Genomic DNA, 12,496 nt, shown 5'->3' with positions numbered 1-12,496 from the left:
TGCACTTCTATTGGCTAGTTTTATATTGGTAACACTTTTATGTTACTTTTTAAATTTAACTTTATTACTCAAACAGAAATATAAATTGAGCTTAATTAAAAATACCTTTAAATAAAATTTAAATTTTATACGTTGCTCATAACAAAATGTACAAGTTTCGTATAACATACGTCTAGTGGTTTTATGGCTTTATTGATTTACTAAATATCTTTAGGCTTTATGAAAAATAGTGGCACAATATATTTATTTAATTTAAAACAAAAATAAGTTCTTATTTGTATTATCGCAGAACATATCCCTGTATACCTTTTATATATTTTTATATTACCCTTCACCGATGGCAATACAAAAAAATATTAAATGGCTTGTTCTAATATAGAACAATGATATAAACTCATTCACGAAGCTTAATACATAGTGAGTGTAATGTCCTCTGTATTCTGTTTCTTAAGTAATTTTAATATCATTTCTGGCTTCAATCGGCTTGTTTGTATTTTCGTTCTGATACTTTATTATTTTGAAAACGGTTATCTATTCAATACTATCCTGACCCTGACCATATTCATTATTAAGAACACGAAAAATCTGGTTAAGATGCCAATTAATTTTAAACTTTGGGTGTCCCATAATGAAATGAAATGAAATAACTTTTCCCATTAAAAGGAGTAAATTGTATTAAGACTTTTTAACAGAAAAATAGAATAACAAGAAGTCACAAACATTATTTTTTTCGTGATAGCTGTTAACTGAGTGTTAATAAATTCTAGAATTATAAAATCACCAATAGATATCTAATTTCTTTATACACCTAAATAACTTCAAAAAACTTCAAAATTTAAATAACTTCAAAAAACAGTTCTATCAAAGGATTTTAAAAGGAAAAGTCACTCAAAGAATTATTTCGAATCAATGATATATTAAATCCTAGTGAAATGTAGAATGAAATTGTCAGGTCTTTTCCTCCGAGCTACTTTACTTACTTAAAGTCGAAAGAGCCAATTATTGAGCTTCCACTGGGTGTGATATGTCAACACTACTTTAAAGTACATTTAAGTACACCTTCCAGATCAACCTAAAAACTTGGGCTACTGATAATATTTGGTAAACAGATCAATTTTAATTTATGACCTTCTTGTGTCACCAAATACATAATATTTTATCAAAATAGTACAGAAATAAAAAACTGCTTAATTCTTACACAATGGATGACATATGTAAATAAATGTATGGACATATATTGTATTGCATGTGGGGTATGACGTAAAGTTATTATTTTATGGTAAAGCAACGGAACAAACCTTAATTAAGACCACTTCATTTTTACACAGCCTTTTTATTAGTTGCGGTTGACGTGCCTCGTAATAGACTCTTCAAATCCAATATAATACCAATTTCGTGAACAGAGTCGTTTTTTATTTTCAATACTGTCATGTAGCCACATTGTTTACTTTAGTAAAGTCGATTACAATTTTTTTTTTCATGTTCAGTATTAGAAAAGATTTGATTGTTTATTAATGTTTTTATTTTGTTTCGTCACAAAGTTTCATTAACATTAAAGTTATCTACATAATGCGAAAAAACATATATGCCAAATCGAACTTTATTGTAAAAACGTAATCTTATAGAAATTGTCTGTTAATTCATAAACTAATTTCCTAAGACACCAAATATTATAAGTATATGAACTTATGTTAATTATTTTTGTTTCAATGACGTATGAATTAAATGACACATAGTCTAATATTAAAAATTTGACCTCAAAATGTTACAAGACTCAAAAATCGTACAACAATTTCACTAAAAACCTTTTTCAATTGATAAAGCGGCCCTCGCTTGTTTAATGAATTCTGTCGCATTTTTTATAATTAATTGCAAAAGGTAACTAGTAGGTAGGTAAGTATGTAAACATACTTGTAAGTAGTACTTCTAGGTATGTACACATACTTGTAAGTAGTACTTCTAGGTATGTACACATACTTGTAAGTAGTAAGTTCCACTAAAACTTATTCATCTAAAATAATATTTCAATTCGTATATTTTATATATTTCTAACGTTTATTTCTAACGTTTTTATCAGGAATATATGTTAATATTCTTAGCTATTTAGTCATAATGATAACAAAAATCTTTTCAAAAGCGACAAAGTCATTGATAACTACACCATTAGATTTGAATTATGATTTAATTCATAAATCATAAATTACGTCTATATTATAACATATATCATATCTTTATTAAATCAGTTAATAGCAAAAATTAAACATGGTATAAGAGAAGTTTAGGTTTCGTTTAATAATAGTCTAATATGAACCGGTCTCCGAAGCTGGTAATCGGCTTACGTGTTGCGGAGTTGTTGCTGACCGTACGTTGAATACAAAAGAGTTCTGTCAGTCGTAAACTAATATTTAAACAAACGCATTGTTTTAAATTATTTCAGTTACATTTTTTAATAAACACAATAAAAACAATAAAACAATGTACGAATACATTTGAAGTCATTCTATGTTTGTTCAATGATTTATTCACTTTGATTAATATATTGTTTTTATTATTAATATTGTGGAGTATTATTTCAGTTATTATTGAATGTTGGTAACTAAACAAAATACTTACAATTACGTATATCATTATTAGTATTACGTTATTACGTTTATAAGTATTATGAGTATTACTTTGGTTAAATAAATATTACTTTTAAATATTGATCAAAAGTTATAGCACTGAAAATATTTTTTTTTATTTTAAGTTACAGATTAAAATTGTCGCTTGATGGAAGTGTGTCAGACCTTCTAGACAGAGTATTGCGTCTACCGTTCGTTAACTTAAGTGCTAGGACGTACTGCTGTTTCATATAATGAGAAAGATGTTCTCGTCATAAATTAATACAAAATCATATGCTATGGCATATTGTGGTTACTGTTCAATTATTGCATTTCTTAGTAGGGAATTTTTTTTGTTTATTTTAGGTTATTTGAGTTTTTTATCAATAGTAAATATAACTAATGTAAGCTGGAATGTTGAGCCCTTTATCCGTAGCGTGAGGCGAGTGAGCCAATAATTGGGCTCTCACTTGAGGGGAGCGTGCCAACGGGGCATCAAATATTAGAGCTGTAGGCAGCTTAACAGATTATCTGCATGATGTAAATATACTTAAATAAAAATTATTTCAATACAGCAGACATTTACGGATAAGGAAGTATAGTTAAGACATTTCTTATTGAGTATATACAAATTTAAAGATATTTTCACATTAAACGTATGAGTAAATTTTGTAAAAATGCTAATATATTTGAATATTTTTGACGCTGGGTTCCCAGGTCTCGGATAATTGACAGAAATATAAAATTTTATGTCTTTGACCACAATGCGAAACCTCAACACATAGTTTGCGCATTCTGTGTGCATCCAGACAAGTACGCTAGAAAATTAAGATATCGTATACGGTAGATGACAAATAACAAGGCATATTGACAAACATTTTCTCTCGTCTGTCCGTAATCACGGTTACGGGGAAGTAATCGAATCGTCGGGGAAATGTAGAAATAAAATTTAAAAAAAATATTCCATAATATCACAAAACAAGGTTATTTTAGAAAGATATGGATATAACCTGTACAGATTTTATTAAATGAACAGTTTATCCAAAACACAGGTTCATGTAAATGAATATTTACGTCAAAGAGAATCACTTTCGTGTCGGCCAGTTTCAATCCGAGCTAACCTAATACTCGCATCAGTTTATCGACTGATAGGTAAATTTTGTATAGAAATTGGCCCCCAGCGTTTCACGTGCCCGTAGGCAGATTCACTTACGACAAACACTCGTTAGATATGACCCCATAGTCAATTAGCATACATCGTCGGGTATTGTGAATCAATAATGGTCAGGTCACACAACAAGTCATTATGGTGAACACATTTATTATGTGTAAACAGCTTTACAATAAATTAAAGAAAATTCTATGTTTTACTATCATAATTTAAGGATTATTATTTAGAAATTTATTTACAAACTGTATAAACTTTGTTTCATATCATACACATTTGGAATTGTTATATTTTAATCAAGTACCTTTACATTTGTTTTTCAATATGAAAAATAAAGTAAGGAATCTGGAATATATGTTATTTACAAAAGATACTCGTCTTAATTTTAGATATACTAGTGACTTATATACAAGAAAACAAAAGTATTGATTTTAAAATAATTTCAATGTTCACATTAAAAACTAAGATATATCTAAAATTTTGCAGACCTTTATATCGTCGAGTGAACTCCCATTAAATGAAGCAAATTTCTCATGAATAGTAGCTTTAGTAGATAGACAAAAAGGATTTAAAAATATTGTTTTCATTCTTTTTAAATAATAAACAGATAATTCAATATTATTTTTCATCGTGCCTCAAGGGGTTATTTCGAGAATAAATTGAAATGATTTATGTTTCAACTTATTCAGAGAGATTTAATAACAAAAATTCAAATTTTACAAAAATCAAACGTACGTCGATATGCCCCGAGGGTGGCGGTATACTCGTCCATATACTAAAATGATTGACTTTGGTTCGTTAAGATTTTTTGCATCATACAACAACAAACCCATCACTAACTTTCAAATGATATAAAAATGTTCGCTTTATAATAAAATAAAGAATAAAACCAGGATTCAAAAAAATTGTATTTCTTCAAAATTATACTTTCGCTTGATCCAAAAGGAATTGCAAAATTTTGTTTGCCATTAACAGGACCCTTCACTCGTTATATTTTACATTTTAATTTTAACTAAATGCGAAATAAATTTAAATTAATTCTATTTAAATGACTCCAAACACAATGAGTTATCAATAATTGCAATTTAAGCGTTCGATATAAATGTATAATTGCTTTTATAGATTTTTTCTTTACACCGCAATGAAATAATTACACAAGGAAAAGTCCCACAAGTAACCTCCGTCAGTTTTTTTAAGGCTTATAATAAAAAAATATCCTTCTTTCGAACGAAACGATCAATAATAGCTATTAACTTTTGGGAAACTTTTTGTCATTTGATTTTTTTTTCGCACAATCTCATAAAGGCCAAACGAATATAGACAGCAAAACTTGAACTAAAATTATAACGTATATATAACTAGAGAAATAATGCATTAAATTTTGGTTATACACAATTCATTTATTTTATCTCAAAATTTTGTGTCTTTATAAATTCCGCTCCAATTTGTCACAAATTTTTAAAACCGCGTAGAAATTATGGAATTTTGATAATCCGTAACACTGCAATTTAAGTTTTGTCCTCAATAATTGAAAACTAAAATAAATACGGTAATTTACAATGGTGACATAATTTTAATGTTATTGATTGTATTGCTTAATTAACTGCGATGATATAATAATTATATCCAGCGTTAATTGCTAAATTAGCCCAAAGATTATAATATATTCCCTAATATGAACGCATTACAATAATTTATCACTGATTGTAGACCACATCAATTTTGCATCAGTGTTTAATTAATTCGTTGTAGCTCTATTCAACATGCAGTCGTATGTTTTTAAGAGTAACGAAATTCATAAAAAAACGGTGTTAAGAAGTACAAACTTGAATAAATTCTTTCCATACATCGTATCTAAAAGTTGGTTGGGATTAATTAATAGGTGATTATTAATTAAAAACTTATCGAAGATTTATTAGAAACAGCGTAATACTATCATACAAAATTCGAAATTTAAATTCTGTACAGAATCGAATCCAAAAATATCAATCAGATACGAGGGGGATATGTATATTAATTTAATTTCGAACAATTCGTAACAATCAGCGTAAAACAATTTACAGGGGAGTGTAGAGTAATCATCGAAATAGGATTGTCACTTTCCAATTATTGACGCGTCCGGTGCAACTCTCCGATCATAGGCGTTTCAGCGTCCTTTTTGGAAGAATATAAAAAACCCGCTTTTGTATTGCAATCTCTTAGTATTGTTGCTTATAACTTATTTACTTTTTGTGCTTTAACATTAGGTCAAATATAGTATGAGTTTAGAAAAAAGATCGTATTAAAAATTTAATACAATACATTTTCAAATATGAAGTGCTGAATTAATATTCGACATGAGAAATAGTTTAAAATTTTAATATATGAACTTTAAACCTATCTTTCGGTTTACTACATAAAAGCCCTATTTAGATGTATATGATACCTAATATACTTAATTTATATATTAATTGATTTAGTATGAATTACATTCATATAACGTCAGCTCGTGGCACCCGGGGCAACAAATCACTTCACTTAAGAGTCAAGTTTTCTCCTAAAGCGTAAATATGACCTATTTTACTTTAAATCGTTATTAAGCGCTTTAGTCCCCTAATTGCTTTTTATTTCCGTGTTAAATAAAATTATGTTTCACATTGTAAAGAACCGTTATAAAATGCGATACAATTTACGGATGAAAAAAGATTGAATACCTGATGTTAAATTACCACTTTGGTTAGAATTTAAAAAGTACGTTTTTAATTATATAGTTAGAATTTATATCCTTAATTACATTCAAACAGTTGAGTCCTGAATCATATTTACTTTTCGTTTTATTTTATTATGAAAGACATCTGTAGAGATGTACGACATAAACCAGTTGTACCTACGAGTACTAAGATATCTTATTTTCATTATTATTATTTTTTATTTCAAAGGGGACAGACACGCAGACGGCCTACCTGATGTAAAATAGTCATCGTCGTCCATGGACATCTGCAACATAAGGGGTGTTGAAAATGCGTTGCCGACCTTGATTGTGGGAGAGGGAGAGGAAAGGATGGGAAAAGGGAAAGGGCAACCGACTCTCTCACTCATCGGACGAAACGCAGCCTTTAAAGGCTACTTCATGCCGATCTTCTATGTGAGGGTGGTAATTCCCCGGCTGAGCTAGCCCATATTCCAGCTGTAGTTACTTGACCATAGCCACCACCTGGCTTTACCACCTACATAATACATTAAACTCCACACCTGCGTCTTAGACTTGAATGTTTTTTTTTATTAAGATTAAGAAGTTTTAAATTAACGAAAACATTGAATAAGACTAAATCTTAATACGGTAGCCTAAGTCAGTATTTCAACTACTTTTCTCCTATGAAATAGTTTTCCTGCACATTGTCGTTAGTAGTTAATGGCGCACCATCAGGACAAAATTAGAGCGTTTCTTCTTGGGTATGATTTTCGTCATCTTCTAAAATGCAAGATGGTACTATTAAACAATGTAAATCTTTGTGTCCTCTAATTTTTTAAATGATGAAATCTTTAACCAGTGTCCCTACATTAATAACTTGGAGACCCTGCGCATGAAAAATTTTATGTCAACCTAAAAATGAATTACAGATGTAGTCAAATCACAACGGTACATATTACCAAATATTTTTTGTGGACAAAACAAAGTTTTGTAAACGAGTTTATGAACTAACGCAATCAACTAACTTTATCAAAATTCCAAAGTTTTGTTGTGTTAGTCTAGCTATGGAAGCTTGTAAAACTTGTGGTAGACAAAAACTAGCTAACTAACTCTTAACAACAGGTTTCCTAAAGTTTAATATGGAATTGAAGGTTAAAAATTTTGATCCTGACACCGTACAGTTGCTGCTTAGTTCATAAGGTTTGTTTCGCTATATTATTCAAAAATATGTTTCAGGGCTTGACTATAAGTTACAAGTTTTTAATCACAAATTTTCCTTGTAATGTTTCGGACACCAAAGATTTTTTAAGAACTATCTTTCATATTTTAAACATTGCAATATTTTGTAAAACCCTGCAAATATGTGTACGACCATCGACGAGTTTCCTTTGCCTTTATCATCAAACAAATTTAAAAAATAATAGAACATTTCAAGAAACATAATGTAAATACTTCAATAACTTTAATTATTCAGATACTCGAATTACAAAACAAGATGCACATTAAAATAGAATCTATCTACGTTGTTATGCAAAACATTATTTTAGTACTATCACTTATTTAGCGAGACAGAAATTTAGAGTCTGTCTATAAAATTGTCCAGGGTTTACGCCCTAGACGGAAATGTCCAAATTATTATGAACATACTAAGAATTACCTACGACTATTTCTCAACCCTAAAGAAAACAATTTTAAAACTCTAAAAACCATCGGCGCTTTTATATTTTAAAAGCTTTTTTTATTTTAAAGTTTCTAAATTTTAAAGTTTTTAAATATTTTATTTTAAAGTTTCTAAATATCTGTTTATAAAATATTTATATTCACTTCTCAGCCTTGTTTGTAAGTATTGTGGATTTTATTTTAATAAGGTTTTCAATCGTCACGGATACCTAATGAGATTTAAAAAGAAGTAATTTTTATAATACGCAAACAATGAAAAAGAAAGAAATAGAAAAGTAAGTAGTGTTTTTAAGTGTGTAAGTGTCTTTGTATGATGCTGGCAATCAAAAGAATACGGTCTATTGTTTTTGTTCTAAGCCCTTGACAGTAAAGCAAGAGCCAAACACCCATAAACCTAGTTTTAAATGAAAAGAATTTACTGTCGTATAATATATATATGTAAATATACAGTATCTAATTTCAAGTCAAACTATAAGCGACACTAAAAAATTATGTTTGTAAATACGAATGAAATTAGAAAAGGAATAGTTAGGTTTAGTTAATTAATAATTTTTGACAATTATTTGGTTTCAATTACTGTTTTGTCCAATAGGCAATTTAGAATTGTGTTATCTTTAAGCTGCTTTGTCTGGACCTAAACTAATGAATAGCGTTCACTCACAACTACAGGTTTGTGAGGGTTGTACAGAAGAAATATTTTATTTACCAATTTATAAACTATTCACTGAGTATAAGCTTACAAGCCAAAAATAGTTGATTAATAATTTAAAAAGTCATTAAGTCATCGAAAGAAAATTTAACATTTAATGTGATATTTTTTTTTATCTCACTTAAAGTGGTAAGCAGGTGTTTGAAGTGGAATATCAATAAATATAATATAATGAATAATGTGAAAATATTAGTCTTATCAATGAGTTTTTATTTAAAGAACTGTTGAAGTGGATTTTGACAAGAATAAGAAAAGGCTTACAGTGTTACAGAACCTTCGCGTCGGCTTAAAAAATATCAAATATAAGTTTTAGAAATAACGAATCTGTGTCTGTATGTTGCTGTCATGAAAAGAATTTGATTTCTAAAATATATTTTTTGTTTAAATAAATATTATTCAATTGAATGTTTAATTTAGTTCAGTAAAATTTTGTTTCGTTTTTAGTTTTTCATAGAAAATGGATCTAGAGAAAGATAGAAACTGTATAAAATACAAAATCTAAAATACAATATATATTGCAAGTGAATATAATATATAATTACATTTTATTTTTCCAGCACCAAGTGGAGTCTCGGTTATGGAAATTTCATTAAGCTGCTATTAAAATGCAATCCCGGCTGTGACTCTTAATCCATTATTGTGAGAGCGATTCAAATCAATAACTTCAAATCTATGTTGAATTGATATGGTCAGTTATAAACCAATTAAAGCTTAGATGTGCAGACACGCTGAAAATTGACGAGATTAATACGACCGCAATAATTGTTTCCATAGTTTTATGTATTTTTTTGGATATTGTAAAGAATATTAGTATTTTGGTTACAATAAATACAGCGTAATTTTATACTAAAAATAAATAAATATATTCATATTTACGAAAATGTTAGGAAATGTACCTTTAGCTATATTTGAAGCTTACGTTTCAATCATACTGAAAATATAAATAAATAACAAAAATATAAAGACAAAAATTTAATACCGGATCTGATCAAATGACTGAAATTTCCAATCAAGCTGTTTCATTTTAAGTATAAGAAAAAACATTTGCTGTTTAAAAACTGCTAGCTAGCTTAATATAGAATTTTATCTAAATCGACCCTAAATAAGTCATTCAGTACTAAAAACACACCCACATAAAGGTGACCATACTATTAAACTTCAAATGAATTCAATTTTTTTTTATATATTCAAAACGTTCTATATGTATCTACAAGCGCAGAGTGTTAAACTTTTTCTTTGCTATGTGTTGCTCTAGGGCTAGAAAGAAAAAACGTTAGTTGGATATCGGAAAATGAATAAAATTCCTCGAACAAAATGTAAAACATTGATGAACACGATTGTAGCACGTTCCGTTTTAACTCTCTCATAGCAACATAGTTTGCTAGTACATTTAAAGAAATTCTGAAATACAAACTCTTACCAAACTTCTAGCGATAATACACTTTTATAATTAATACACAGTTTTGTTAAAATTTATACTAAGTTCGTGTTCATTTCTATTTATAAAAACGCTTCACTTATAAATACTTTTTATAACATTTTTTTTCATATATTCAATAAGTATTATAAAATGTAGGTATCTGAAATATAATCAGCGAATAAAACTAACAAAAATGTAGCTGGTATTAAGAGACACAATTATTCACGTGATATTAACAAACTTTAAGACAAAGCAAAGATACTAATAAGAAAAAATTTTTTTTTTTCTGACCATTAAAATGACTTGTCGTTGAGTATTTAAAATATCTAAAACACGGTTAAAACTTTAAATATCAAATCAACTTTAATAAATATATTACAAAGTATACCCCGATATTGTCCACAGAAATTGGATTAAGAGAGAGCGATTGTGATAACCAACCGGCAACGCCATCTATCATTTGTCACGTACCTTTATACAAATACGACTGCAAACCGTACTCCCGCGGGAACGATACCTTCTATAATAATCTAGGCTTCTTGTAAATTAGGTCTTTGGCCAAAGTATAATCCACATTGAGATAAGACTAATACTTATTGCTTCTAAAAGTAATATACCTACATCAACACACAAATTTACGTATAATATAAAATTTCGTATTTATAATATTAGATGAATTAAATCTAAGGAGATATAAAATATGGTAAATGACAGATGAGCGAAACCAGTAATTATTGAATAGAAAAAAATACAGATTAAATCAAAATGTGACTTAGTGGTTTGGAAGTGAACACCTGTGGATAGATTTTCATGTCAGAGGTAGGCCTCATTATTTCACTTAATCAAAGCATAGATGTTATAGATAGATTTGAGCACCAACTGCCTAATGTTGAATCTGTGATGAACTTGAAAAATTTGTTTTACATAACAATCAACCGGTAGCGACTAGCGCCGGCGGGTTTTTGTAGACATCGGATAAGAATTGGGGTAACGTACTACTTATAGTATGTAGTACAAAGTAGTGTTAATTATTACTGAGAAACTAACTATTCAACAACAGAAAAATAAAAAAGCATAATTTAAAATAACCTACCTATAGTACTAACACTATATCACTTTTTTTACAACATGAAACATTAAACTACTTGTTACAATAAAATAAAATGACAATTTTCTTGTTAATAAGAGATTAAATTATCTTGAAAGATATATAATATATTATAAAAGCAATTTTCTATATAAGAGTAACAAACATAACCTCTTATTATGTTTTACTATAATTATAACATAAATAGAGCCTTAAAAAGTGGTTGTGGAAGAGAGAGCTAATATGAAAGTTAATGAATATAAATATTTATATTCCTTCAGATAAACGTAAATGATTTAATTATGTATCTTTTGAAGAGAAAGGCGTGTGATTGCAAAAAAGTTTCACTGTAGTTTTTTAGTTCCAAGTCCAATCTTAATACTTGGACGAGTTAAATATACTTGTAGACATCATGAGGGACACATGCATATGCTTCATTTTGATGTATAATATAATTTGAAACTGTATATAAATCTAAAACTGCTCCAATGTCTGCCATACAACTTTAAGAAGGATCTGAAGAAGGTACAATCTTCTTATAAACTGAGGTCTGCTTGTATAGATCTACCGTTAAATTGAATTATTTTAGTAAATATTCAGACATTAAGCAAATCTCATTCAATAAAAGAAAGAGTAAAAGGTATGAGTGAAGTATATTTTATTAATAAGGTAGTATGTTAAATAAACCATCATCACATATTACTGCAACCACTATGAATATTTTGCAAATAACAGTGAAACTTAATAGTAACCTAATTTAAATATATAAGCAATAAGCCATTGTAGCAATATTCCGAAACATTTAAAACGATTCACAAAAAAATAATTAATTTTTTTAAAGTGTAATCAAGAGGACTTGGTGATATACTTTTATTTGAGGAGCACGTTTTGTTCCGCGTCCGCGCATTTATATTAGAATCAGTCAAGTGTAAGTAGCGTTCATAGGTTGGAAAATTGAAACTGAAAATGAAAATTTGGAAATGGAAACGATTCTTTGAATAGTAGGCTCACGCTTACAATCTCTGTCAATCAAAACTGATAGTCCGGAATGCTTTGTCCGATATTTTGTGTCTGTATTCTATGGTGGTTAAAGATGAAAGTTTGAGTGTTGTTTTATGATAACGTAAACGGTATGTCGTATAACTTTTTTTGAAAAGATAG

Source organism: Danaus plexippus, chromosome 5 (assembly GCF_018135715.1).
Source record: "Danaus plexippus chromosome 5, MEX_DaPlex, whole genome shotgun sequence".
Classification (NCBI taxonomy): Eukaryota; Metazoa; Arthropoda; class Insecta; order Lepidoptera; family Nymphalidae; genus Danaus; species Danaus plexippus.
The sequence above is the reverse complement of the archived record's forward strand: the minus strand, read 5'-3'. Positions refer to the sequence as shown.